Here is a 13,332-nt window from a genome sequence, read left to right as displayed (position 1 = left end):
TATAGGCACTCTTTATAACAGATGTTTCTATTTTAATTATTTAATGGTGCTAAATTTACTTTAAAATGTTTTTGGGGAAGGGTGGAAGGTAGGGTCAGCCTACCTGGGATTTTAACTCCTCATTTTCACATCGCCGCATTGAAGCACTGTTAGTGTAAGTAATAATGATAATAATCCACATTTGTAAAGCGCAAACAATCACCCGTAAGGGTCTCTAGGCGCTGGGGGCCGTCGGGAATATAAAGCAAGCAATTGCCCAGAGTCACATTACATTGTGTGCTTGCACATTTTATCCCTGCATACACACACCACAAACCCTGCCACCAACCTCACTTCTCGCTGGAATGAGCTGGGGTGATGACCAGCATGTTTCTGTTGTGTTCAGGTGTGAATGTCCCATGAGGCTGTTTCTCACATCACCTTGGAGCATTCACGGCTGCAGTTTCAGAGTAGGCAGGGGACTTCGGCTTTAGTTTTCCTAATATTTGCTCTGCAGGAAACACACCTTGTAAGGCAGCAGGATTAGCTGTCAGTAGCCATCACAGGTTTATTTTGTGCCCTCTTTCCATAGATCCATGGACCCACTGGGTGGGAGGCATATGATCTACAGTTTACAGACCAGTGGCCTAGAGGATCCGGTGCATGTCTGAAGGTTATGCACTGTCTCTTAGGGGGTCCTAAACTGTGCCCAGAGCTCACTGCACTTGGTTGAGGTACAAAATGCAACCAGCATTTGTAAAGCCATTATGTTTCGCCTATGCAAGAGCTACTGGCTTTGCTACTATGTTTTAGCCATGTTGTACACCAGCTGGGCTGCTGTTCAGCATTGCAAAAGGTTTGTGGCGTAGAGGAGAGTGGTGAGTGGAATGGTCTAGAGTGGCGTAGTGCTGTGCTGTGGAGTGGAGTGGAGTGGAGTGGAGTAGCGTGCAGTAAAGAGGCATAAGTATCGTAGATTGGTGTGGGGTAGAATGTCGAAGTGCAGTAGAGTGTTGTGGAGTGGAGGGACATAGAAGTGTCGTAGAGAGGAGTCAAGTGTCAGAATGGAGTGGCATAGTATGTAGTGGTGTGGAGTGGCAATAGTGGTGTGGAGTGGTATAGAGCATCATAGAGTGGAGCAAAGTGGCATGGAGTGTTGTAGGGTGGAGTAGCATAGTGTCATAGAGTGCAAGAGTAGAGCAGCGTGGAGTGACCTGGAGTGGAGTTGAGTAGCATAGAGTAGGGTATGCATGGTATGATAGCGCATTGACATTACAAAAAACAGTTTTTCAATTGAAATGGCCATTACGTTTGTACAGACCGTTTTACTGAGACAACTATACAGTGCACAAACGATAACTTGTAGAACTTGCATTATAAAGTGTACTGATTTGGTTTGATTATATTAAAATATTTGTTTCCAGCACACTTCAGAAGTAGAAAAAAGTGCTTCATTTGTGTTTCCTAATTCTGAAATATTTGTGCAGTTCATTTACAGACGTTTACATTTTGTTGTGTGCTAGAAAAAATAACATCCTCCAACCTTTTGTCTCAGATGGGTACCCAGCAGGACTGTCCCATAAATCCTCTCACTATGAAGTCAGAGAAAGAAAGCTAAACACCAGGCTCCTTCAGAAGAGGGAACCTGATATGTGACCTATGTCTTTGAATGAATAGCCAATGTGACAGGATAAGAACAACGTTTAAAGGCCTGTTTACAGCAAGCGAGCACTCCTGGCTGCTTTTGTGGAAGAATACAAGGAGCCCTGGTAAACAAGCTCTGCTCTATGGGATGGACTAACCGGAGCTGAACAGCGTAAAATAAGAAAAAAATCAGCAAATCGAAAGCAAGCAAATGCTGAGTAATAGGCACAATGGATTCCCAAGGAATCTTTCCGAATCTCCACAAGATGTCTTTAGCAAACCTAACAGCTGTGTGGTCTGGTATGCTTTGACCTAAATATCACTTAAATGTGCCAGTTATGGTGAGAAACACAGTCCTAGCTCTGCACAATGCACTGCTTCTGACCAGATGCCTGCCCCAGTGGTAACATAACAAAACTGCAATCCATTCCATCAGTGAAAGTGGTCTGGGAGCAGGAGCATTCAGGATTAAGATGATGGTCAGAGCACACTGACCTCAGCTGAAGGGCATGTCCGGTGACCTCGAGCGGTAGCGATGTTGAAGGAAGTGCACTTCAATGAAGATGCTCGCTGTGCCGCTGGACCAGGCTTTACCCGAGTGAATGTGGAGAAGCCGCTCTTGGGCTGCATGTGTTCTGTTTGGAGAGGACCTGGTTTGGCAGTCAGGGCTGGACTGTTTCGATTGGAGAAGGATCAAGGCTGATTTGCATAATCTGAGGTGACATGGTGGGCCAAAAAGTGATGGACTGGGATGTGGCCGTAGTGATCACCAGTGGCTGAGATTCATTCAAGCATCCCACCCATCAATTATTTTTAATAACTCAAATGAAGCTGTGGCACTCTGATTTGACGTCCAGGGCTGGCGCCCTTCTTCTCCTGAGGAAATCGGAAATGAAGCCCATGTACCAGAAAGCTTTCTAGCTCGTAAGCAATATTTTGAAATCCAGAGTAGCCAGTGCTTAGCATCAAAAAGGCATTGCAGTCCTGAAAAAGTGTTGTGCTTTTCAGTCGACAACCAGTCTATCCATGGAAAATTACTTAGGCTAGTAACTTTTGGTAAAAATAAATAAAAGCAAAATAAACCTTTCGAAATGGCAAGAAAGCACATGGTATTGCATGCCTGTTTTTTGGCTCTAAAGGCCAAAAAGAAGTGTATTGCTTCTCTATTGTCAACTTGGACCAAAAGATCGGTCCATTGAAAAGAAATCTTCATTTCACATGCAAGCAATTGTAAATGTGGTAATGCCACTTACCTTTTCCATGCCTTCTCTTATGCAGTTGCAGTATGTCTGCCCATGACCCGCAGGTGCTCCGGTTACAACAATATTTTACCAGCTTATGAGAGACTTGGTGCATTCGTTTTTTTTCTTTTTCATAAAGCATTTGTATTGGCATTTGAGAGGAAAGAAAATCACCAAACTGGCACACGAATGATTCATTTCTACGTTCTTTTGTCGGGGACAAGTATTGAAACCCAGGGCCGGACACACCATTCTTCTGCCGGGCACTTCCCCGGTGGGCTGGAGCCCCAGGAGGCCGGGTTTGAAGGTCACGGGCTGCTCCTGGTGCCTTGGTTACTTTCCCCAGATCCCCTGGGTAACTTGCAGCAGGCACAGGGAGGCTGAAAGAAGGAGAGAATGGATGGATGAGTGAATGAATCGAAAAAGATTCCACAACTACACAAAGGGAGTTGGACCTGTTTGTGCTTTTTTGCCCGGGCTGCTTTCAGTTCCCAGTCCACTGCTGATGAAGCCCGCATGTGCTAGTGCATTACACACGCCTATATTTCGATCACCGGCACAGCTCTTACAGGCTCAGGAAGGCCCTTGAGTTGTTCCCACCTCCCCCATATCTTTTGAGGGCTTTGAGGTCCACCTCTGGCATTTTGGTAACAACGATCGAAGTGCTAAAAACTCTGAGATCTAGTGACCTATAAGTTGCTTCGGATTTCCAATAGGGAAATCAGTGGTGTTAGGGTGATAGGTCTGTTGGGCGTTCTGTAGCAGTCCAGAGGATCTGACTTTCCTACAGCTCCAGACAGTGGGTTACGATTCCTTGGTCCATATGTCTCATTATTGGAAACTGTGATTGCCTAATTGCGATTCTCTGCTATTCCTAATGTATGAAAGTCCATGAGTTTCATTTAGCAATTCCTAGTTGGTCGCAAATCAACCTACCTCGTAAATATTAATGAGCTAGGTCACAATTTAGCAACCCATTAGGAATCGCTAAAATCACGGGGATGGCGGCCTGCTGAGGTCAGCAGACTACCATGTCCGTGATTACTTTTAAATAAAGCAATATTTTTTTAATGCAGCCAGTTTTCCTTTAAAGGAAAACAAGTTGCATTTAAGATAGAAAAATGAAAAGTTTTAAAAATGATTTTTTAAGAGAAGGTGGTGGTCCGTGAGACCACTGCCTGCTCTGAGAAAATAATTTTGATATCATTTCCAATGGGGAAGGGTTTGCTTCGGGACCCCTTCCCATTTGTGAATGGGTTACCACCTACTTGAAGTAGGTGGGAAAATGTGAATGCTTTGCCACCGCATTTCAGTCGCAAAACATTCTTACATATATCTGCGATTTGGTATTAGGAATGGACGCTCTAGACACACCCCTTCCTAGTACCGAATCGGTATGTATTCGCAATTCAAAATTGCGATTCTGTAACATGTTACCCAATCGCAAATTGGAACTCCTGCACGCCAAAAATCATTTTACCGGTCTGCGAGTCTGGCCATTTGCAACTGGTGAAATGCATGATACATAAGGCCCCGTGTCTTCTCTTTGGCCTCCAGCTATGTGCTGGAGCTGCTGTCCTGTGAAATACTATGGATTTGAACTGGAAGCCTAAGGACGTGGAAATTGTCAGGCATGTGAAGAAACACTGATTTGTAAAATTGGAATCCTCCTTCCCCCCAGATACCTCTGAGATGGAGACTCTCCTCTAATGGGTTAAAACCTGGTAGCATACGAATGTTAGTAATTAAAAAAAAAAAAATCCTTTTTATTGGCATTTTGTTATTTCGCAGTATGCATATATCGTTCATGACCGTAAAGTAATCGCAGTACATGTTTATAGCGTGTCATCTGGTATACAGCGGTGCCAACAATTCTTAGCAACAAAGATCATTTTTAACCAGTTGACCTAGCTGATTAGGAGGGACGTGCGTACTCGCCACGTGAGAGCACGAGACATTGTCTGTTTGATGTACTGTGGTCCTGGCTTGATTCTGCGTTGCTGGTGTTGGGGCACACCGCTTATTGTGTTTTTAATAAAGAACGTAACTCTTCAACAGGGGCAGCTGTAACTGGGGTTCACTGTATATGAAATGTCGCATTATGACTGGGTCGGTGGCTGATTTGTCCATTTTGATCTTTGGGCTACATGAAACTTGAAGCGAGGTGGGGTGTAACCGGGGTGTGCTGTTTGCTCTACGTGCTCGATTTGGAGCCACACCCTGTTGCATGGCAACTTTAAAAGGGGGGGGGGGGGGGGGGGGGCTTGCGCGAGACTGTCTCCTGACGGGGCTCTGCCGTAGGGACCGGGGTGCCTTGCGCCTGTGGTTCGTCTATTGCTTCCTGCTTAAAGGAGTGAAACAATAGCGTCCTATGCATGGAAATGTGATGCTTACGAATACCTTTAATTTCTTCTGCTCATAACGCCTCCTCCTCTGCTGCCCCCACTTGCCCCCCCCCCTCCCCCTTTCCAGGCAGCTGTACGAATGTTAGTGATGTAGGATGTGATTGGTACCTTGGTCACAATGGTTAGTACACATTCTGTGCATTAACTACTCAGCCTTACATTGGATCGCATTAACCTCACAGAATCATTCTATTTCACTTGACATTTCTCCTAACATCTAATTCTCTCATAATATTGGATAATATGTGAGTGCGTTGCGTTCTACAAACTATTATATTGCACTCCTAACAGGTACCCCATGTAGGATACAAACCTTCCACTCTATCAGATGCTAGGGTTATCTCAGGTGCAGGTAGCTGAAGAACTGGGTTAGGAGTTTGGGGTCCTTTTGCAGCTTTTTAAAAGATTTCCTTTTGCCCTGTGAGTATATGGCCGAGGGTGGATATCCCCAGCCTTTCCCACCCCTCTTTGCCCTCAACAGCCGAGACTCCATGTCAAGCATTTTAATAATTTTTGGTTCTTATGTGAACCTCGAAGTGAAAATCGGAGTGTAAATGAATGGCCTAATATTCAATCTAAGTTATGCACGTAGATTTACCCCTATATGTTTGAAGGTTAGCAAAGGTCAATACACGCAAGCATGTAGAGAAAACCGGAAGTGAAAGGTAAGACATTATACAAGATTCCCAGCATTGATGGGAAGGTAATCGTCATCCATAGTGACCTAAGGTCATTAAAGTCAACACATTTGAAATTCTACCCTGACTTTCCCCACTTTTGCATCTAGCTTCATTCAGTTCTTCCAGGTTCCATTAGGGTTTTCCTTAGGCTGCAAGTCACGGCCCTTTGTTTAGCGACGAATCCGTTTCAGCAACAAAACAAGCCAGTTAAAATATCCAGTTATTTTCAGCAAAATGTAAAGGCTTGTAAAGATGCTGTACAATAAGAGAATAGGCAATTTGATGACAACATAAGTTAATGTGTGACGGCCTTAGTTTTTAAAAAAAGTAAACCTGTATTACAAATTCCTTACTAATGAACGCTTTGGAATGGTCTATGTGCACGTCGCTGCTGCATTTACCCTTTTCATTTGTTTTGCAATCGTTTGTCTGGCGATCTGTGCTGTAGTGAATCCGTGTAATTGTTCCCCTTCAGTTAAAGCCCTGCGCCCATCTCCGTGTTTAATTTGTGCCGGTGGTTGCAGGTGGTGGGCACCAGCTAGGGTGACCAACCGTCCGTAAATTTCACGGACAGTCCGTAATTTCGGCCGTCTGTCCGTTGTCCGTGAAGGATTCTTTAACGGACGCCATTTGTCCGTAATTTTAACCGGGCACCGCTCGCACCACTCTAAGCCGGCACAGCTTCCACCCACCTCCCTGCTTGACTCCGATGCTGTACCAAAGCTCAGATACTCAGCAGCATTGGAGAGGCACAGCGGGATGGCAACCCTCACACCTTCAGCCCTTGATGAGCTGTTAAGGGGTTTTGAAGGTGACTGAGAGGGAGGGGCTGCAGCTGCAGGGGCATCTATTCAGATGCAAACAGCCCTGAATGGGTCATGTCTCTGCAATTTAGAGGGGCCTCACACTATTTGCTCTTGATACTTGCACAATTGTCACTATTGCCTCATGTAACGTACCGTTTGATTTTGTAACATGCTCACATATGTATCATTACTGCTCCTATTGTGAAGCGCTCTGACACCTTCGGGTAAAGTCCGCGCTATATAAAAACGCAATAAATAATAAATTCCCTTTCTGCCCAGGGCCCCAAACATCCTAGAACCGGCCCTGATTACACCGAGGCAGCACGCGGTTCTCTTCACAGAGCTTAATTACTGTCACTAAATTGTAAGCAAACCTCGGTTCTTCAAACATGCAGTCTATAATGTAATAAAATAAAGAAATGGCGCAATCGCACCCACCCACACTGATTAACAAAGTATGGAGGACAATCCGTTAAATCAGTTCTCTTGGAGTATCTCCTTTAAGTACTGTACATCAGTGTGGGGTGGCAAAACTAACATTTTAGAAAGAGAGCCTGTCTTCTCGTTGTATTGTCCAGGAGGGAGCCCTACCCCCACCCTGGAAGGGCCAAGATGATACCTGAATACTGCATGCCCACCCCTGTGCCCACCCTGGTGGCTCCTGTTCCCCCTCTTGTGATGGCTCCTGCCCCCCCCCCAGTGATGGCTCCTGTCCTCCCATGTGGTGGCTCCTCCCCCCCCCCTGCCCCCCAACCCAGTCTGTAATGGCTCCTGTCCCCCCTGTGATGGATCCGGTCTCTGCCCTGGGTGGCTTCTGCCCCAGTCCTGGAATGGCTCCTGCAGCAAGGGTGAAGTTCTTGATGGGCCTCTTCTCAAAAAGGATCAGCTCAAAATTAATATGGAAAGGTGGGCGAGTGAGTAAGTGAAGGGATGGGTGGATGGCTGGATGAATTAGTGAAAGGGTGAATGGGTGAATTAAAGATTGAATAGATGGAGAATGAGAGAGGAGGGATGGATGGATTGATGAGTGAGTGGAAGGATGGATGAGAGAAAAGGTAAATAGCTGGATGTATGGGTGGAAGGGTAGCTGGATGGGTAAAAGGGTGGATGGATGAGTGAAAGGATGGATGAGTGAAAGGATGGATGAGTGAAAAGGTGGATGATGAGTGAGTGGATGGATGAGTGAAATGATGGCTGGATTGATGAATTGATAAGTGCAAGGGTGAATGGATGGACGGATGAGTGAAAGGGTGGATGTAAGGATGGATGTGTGAGTGAAAGGGAGGGTAGATGGACAAAAGGATGAATAGATGAGTGAAGGAGTGAAAGGATAGATGGATGAGAGAAAGGATGGATGAGTGATAGGGTCAATGGATGGATTCATGAGTGGATGAGTAGATGGATGGGTGGGTGGGTGGGTGGATGGAAGGAAGGAAGAAAGGATGGCTAAGTGAAAGGTTCGACGGAGAGAGAAAGGGAAGATGGATGGATGACTGAAAGGGTGGATGGGTGGGTGGAAGGATGAGTGACTGGGTGACTGGATGAGTAAGTGAAAGGATGGCTGGATGGGTAAAAGGCTGGATGGATGAGTGAATGGATGGATGGGTAGAAGAGTGGATGGATGAGTGTACAGATGGATAGGGTGGATGGATGATGTATGGATGAGTGAAAGGATGGATGGATGAAATGATAGATGGAAGGATACATGATGGATAGGTTTGCAAATGGTTGAATATGTGGGCTTACTTATATACTATTGCGCGACCTCCTATGATGTGTCTGTAAAACTTATCTATTGTCCTGAAGTTTTGTCCTGAATTTTGACCTCCTGTCCTGAATTTGTGTCCTGAATTTTGACCCTTTGTCCTGAATTTTTACACTCACCGTCCTGAATTTGCACCAATGCCAGTTGGTCACCCTAGCACCAGCACTCCTGTTTGGCACCAGGACTTCCTTACCAGACTTTGTCCAAGGGAGAAAAGCGGAAAAAGGGAGAGCGAGGGAAGATGAGAGAAATAGTGAAACAGTACAAAGGCGGAAAGTAGGAATGTAAAAATGCTGCAAGGGAGATATAAAGCGAGAAAGTGCATAGCGATGGAAGAAAGAGGCAGGAGCTGAAACCAAGACTCGACCGCATCAGTGTTCGGTAACGAGGCATTCAGCAGCATCAGCTAAGGGCTCATAAGAAAAGCCCTGGGCCCTTGCAATTTGTTTAATTTTTGCAAATTAAGCACTGCTTCAACTTCCACCTCTTCGTTTACCATGCAGTGTACAATGCTGACCTAGCTCAGTGGGCACGTGTTCCCGCTGCAGAGATCGGTGTTGTCGGATGGGCTCTGATCTATGTCTTCTATTAATACAATCAGAAACTGGTCAACTTTTTAAACACTGGGTGACCATACAGTTTGTAGGGAGTGTTGTATAAACGATATACATTGGTATCCTGGTGTTAGCGGGGACTTTTTTAATCAAGTGATCTTAAGTGGCCAATAGATAAGCTATGTATATGTTAACATTTTATTATGCATTCGATCTATGCAGAAAGAAATTGAGAAAGATGGAGCCCTAGATACAGAAATTATAATTTATTACCGTTGCGTTTTGCCTTTGTTGAAGACTGTGCCACACAAAACCATTTCTGTTGAGTCTCAAAGTTCTAATGTTCTCTTCAGAGGTGTGTGGCAATCCTTTGTGTCTTTTTCAGCTTGTCTCCTGGCTACTTAGCAAGCAGGAATGGTAGTGTGCATCTTTTTCCCCTGATCACTTGGATGCCAGCAGGTTCCCAACTTGCTGCCTTGTTTTCTGACACTGCCCTCCAGGGAACAACTGTGAAAAAGATATGGGCGATTGCCTTTCAAGTATTGTAATTACCTGTGCCTGTCTTTGGGACCAAAAATATGGTTTAATACACACCACACCCTTTGTGAGAATCTGATACCTGAACTATGGCGCCTTTCTGGGGCCAAGTCAGTATTGCCCTCCGCATTGCTGGTTTCCTTTCCGGCACTGAGTGGTTCAAAAGAAATGTTGTGGTGGAAGACAACGTTTAAGGCACAACCATCTCGTGTTAGTTGCAAGATCTAACGATCTGATGCTACCTCAACCAACTCCTGATTGAAAAAGTTTTTTTTTTTTTAAATCTTTCAGCCCTGCTCCCATTGCCCCAGTCCAATAGTCAGAATATATATGCTTGCTGAGTGTCATGCACTGGTTATGATTTTGAGAGGGCTAAAACAACCCCCGCCCCAACCCCCGACCATGGCGTCCACCCCAAAAGGCCAGTTTCTTCTCCTGAAAGGTCAGACCCGGCTTTTTTTGGAAAAAACACTGCTTCGCAAAAGGTACACACAAAGGAAAAAACATCATCTGCTCCTCAGTCGACTGTTCGCCCCCCGACCATTTGATCCAGTTGTGCATCAAACAACTTGGCCCAGAGGAGTGGAAAGTCATGTATAGAAGACGTCTCTGATTGATCAATTATTGAAGAAACCAAAGATGCTGCCACTGGCCAGAAGGAGTTGAAAATAGGATCGTAGCCTACAAGAACTCTGCTAGAACGTAGAAGTCCAATTGTTCCGGGGACTTCAGTAGGGTCCTTCAGTGTTTCAATATAGCCTACGAGGTACATACTCTATAAACGTTGGCCATCAACACAAAATACGCAGCTGAATAGTTCCTTTTCAAGGTACTCGCCACCTTTCTGTCCAAGGCATCTGAAAGAAAGGACTCCTCGGAGACCAAAAAACAAGTGGATGGCGTACTGGCCAAATGCTGTTTGCCTTTGGCACCTGATAAGGGATCACATCCAACTAGTCCAAAGCATACCATTTTGTTAGAAATTTGGGAGAACAGAATATTTCCAAATCCTTCCACTCTTTCGTGTCCTTGGACGTAACCACCACATGGAAAGGTACAGCATCCACCATGGGGGCCTCATAATGAGCAAAAAACGCCTCGTCGTCCTGCCGCGGCTTCTGCTGGAACTTTAACAAATCTAATATGTGCGGTCACCTCCACAAATTCATGCCCTTGAATGTACTTTTCTTTCAGGCCGTCATCCGAGTTCAGCTTTTGCCTTTTATCTTGGGTTCCCCAACTGTGTGTATCACATCCTTGATCGGAGACTGTAGTTCTGATCTTGTAGTGGACACCACTTCAGCTGTGTCCTGGTGGTTCCTTTACTGTGCACATTTCTCACTGCACCGATATCACTTTCCTCCTCTATCAGCTGAGAGAGACTCTACTTTCAGGTGATCGGAACATGTCCACCAGGTGTAGCCAGCTCACTTACCTAAGGGGACTGTAAGAGATCAACGAAGAATGATTTAAATAATCAATTACCCTTGGTTTAAATTGCCAAGGGATGCAGAGCCTTTCCTTCTCTTGGCTCCACCGAGGATTGTTCAATGCAGCCCCTGCTGCGTTTGCTATATTCAAAGCAGACACATGACCCTTAAAGCATCAAGAGACAAGCTCTTAAACTTAGCACTGAGCCTAAGGCCTTGACCTTAAGGCTCCAATAGCCTTCCCGTCAGTGCATGCAAAGGTGTTAACCCCTTCGGATTGCGGGTAGGATGCGGGTATTGGTGTAGTTTGGTCAGTGATACCCTTCTTTTCACTACATACGTGTGGGTGCAAGCAATTCCCAAATTCTTTGTGAGGGAGTCTATAGGCTCATTCTGTTCCTATTTAAAGATGGGTGCAGCCTGTATCACCGACCTCTGCATGATGTGCCTACGTGTGCAGTCAGTGGCAATCTTGTCTTGAGTGCGTGTTTCTTCTAAGACATGGTGCTCTGGGAGTGGTCCATGGCATCATCCCTGTGGGGGTGGTGGCGTGTCTACGGATGTTGTCCATGAGTGGAAAAGGAGAAGTAACCACCCCTGCTACCCCCTTTTTAATTTTATAATTTCCCACACATTTTCCTTTATAGGGTTTAAAATGAGGCACATTGGGCGGAGAGGTGGGGTATTTGGGGACAAAACCAATTCACATGTGACGACTGAGGGATTAGGGTCATCAGCAGGTAGATCGGTGATGATTTCCCTTGCTTGGACTGGGGCCCATGGCCAAGTTGCTAAATTCATGAGTCCTGCCCACAGCTGTTTGCTCCCAGTGGGCCTTTCTTCTGCTGATGCAGACCAGTTCCCTTTACAGTGTGATCTTCACGAGATTGAATTGGGATACTCGCATGGAGTGTCCATGATGTGCAAGGGAAACCGATTCAGGTGGAATACTAAATCTGTTAATTTACTGGCACCAATCTTCTGAGAGAAAGTATAAGCAACAAACTGAAAATGAGGAAAGGAGATGAAAGTCAATAGCAGGACAGAAAAGCAGATGGAATAACAGGTGAAAAGTAGAAAACGGCATAGAACAGAAATTGAGAGAAAATGGAAGATTGGGAGGGGGACAGTAGAAGCCAAAGCTAAAATACTAAAAGTGTAGAAAGAAATGCAGAACAAATGAAATGAACAAAAATAGAGCGAAAAAGAAGGAAAAGAGAAATCTAAAGGAAAAGCATAAAAAGCTGAAACGATGTGTTGGCAAAGCCTGCTGGTTTGGGTTTGTTATGCTAACTCATTAGAGTAAGACTCACTGAAGGGAGCCAAACAGAGAAGAGAGAGTGCTATAGTTATAAGTAGTACTTAATGCAGTTCTAGATCAGCCCTCGCTGATTCACTGAAGGATACAGATAAAAAAAAATTACAATCAGACGAGAGATAAATACTCCATTAGGCTGAACCAAGACTTGATTGACAAAGTCTCAAAATAATGGCTCAGAAAGGCTGGTCTGAGAAGGACCATGTCAAAAGGGTTTGGACACAAAGCTCAGTCTATGTATATTGGCACCAGTAGCTTTGTCAGGTGCATTATCAAGAACCCAGACATGAAAAATAATGCAGCCAAAACATGACCAACTGTTGTAGAGAATGACAGGCTGGGATAAAAGGGTGAACATGGAGGAAAAAGGGTCCATGTTTAATTTGCATGTCACATTCCACTCCTAGACTCTTGATTATACTTTGTAGACAGCTAGTACTGCGAAGATTGGTTTGTAAAGTGCAGCTCACAGCTTCTAATGGGTCATAAATTACTCCTGTGGTATAGATGTGTACCTAGGCTTTAGGTAACTGATTCAAAGTGCTTTGCGTTCGATCCGAGAGTATGAAAAACTACTACAGAGAGCCGGAGCGAATAGAGGCAAGAAACACCCCCACTTTCAGCTAGCAGGTAAAGAAATCGAGGTGGTTGACTTCTTTTCATATCTTGGAGTGCTCTTTGATCAGGATTATTCGTGGTCTAAATTGGTGAAAACAAGAGGCCAGGGTATGCAGAGGAGCCTTAATGCTGTTGAAAGATTCGCAAAAAAGCTGGGAGGTAGCCCACTGGATGTAATTAAAAATATTTATTTAGCTAAAACAAAGTCGAGCGTAACATATGGGGTAGGTGTTTGGGGGATGGCTAAGGCTGCTTTGTTACAGCAAATGGAAGACTCCTTTTTTAAAAATCGTGTCTTTACCCCAATCAGCCCCAAACTATATTTCCCACTTAGAATTGGGGCTTCCCTATGCCATTG

The 13,332-nt window shown here is 45.0% G+C and overlaps 1 protein-coding gene across 7 annotated transcripts in view; it reads left to right on the top strand.

The window, feature by feature from the left end:
• GPR160 (G protein-coupled receptor 160) overlaps positions 1 to 13,332 on the top strand; it is a 210,156-nt gene that overhangs the window by 84,173 nt on the left and 112,651 nt on the right. The window lies entirely within an intron of this gene.

The sequence above is a fragment of the Triturus cristatus genome, chromosome 11, assembly GCF_964204655.1.
Source record: "Triturus cristatus chromosome 11, aTriCri1.1, whole genome shotgun sequence".
Taxonomy (NCBI): domain Eukaryota; kingdom Metazoa; phylum Chordata; class Amphibia; order Caudata; family Salamandridae; genus Triturus; species Triturus cristatus.
Note: the sequence above shows the minus strand (reverse complement) of the source record. Positions and strands in the feature narration are given on the sequence as shown.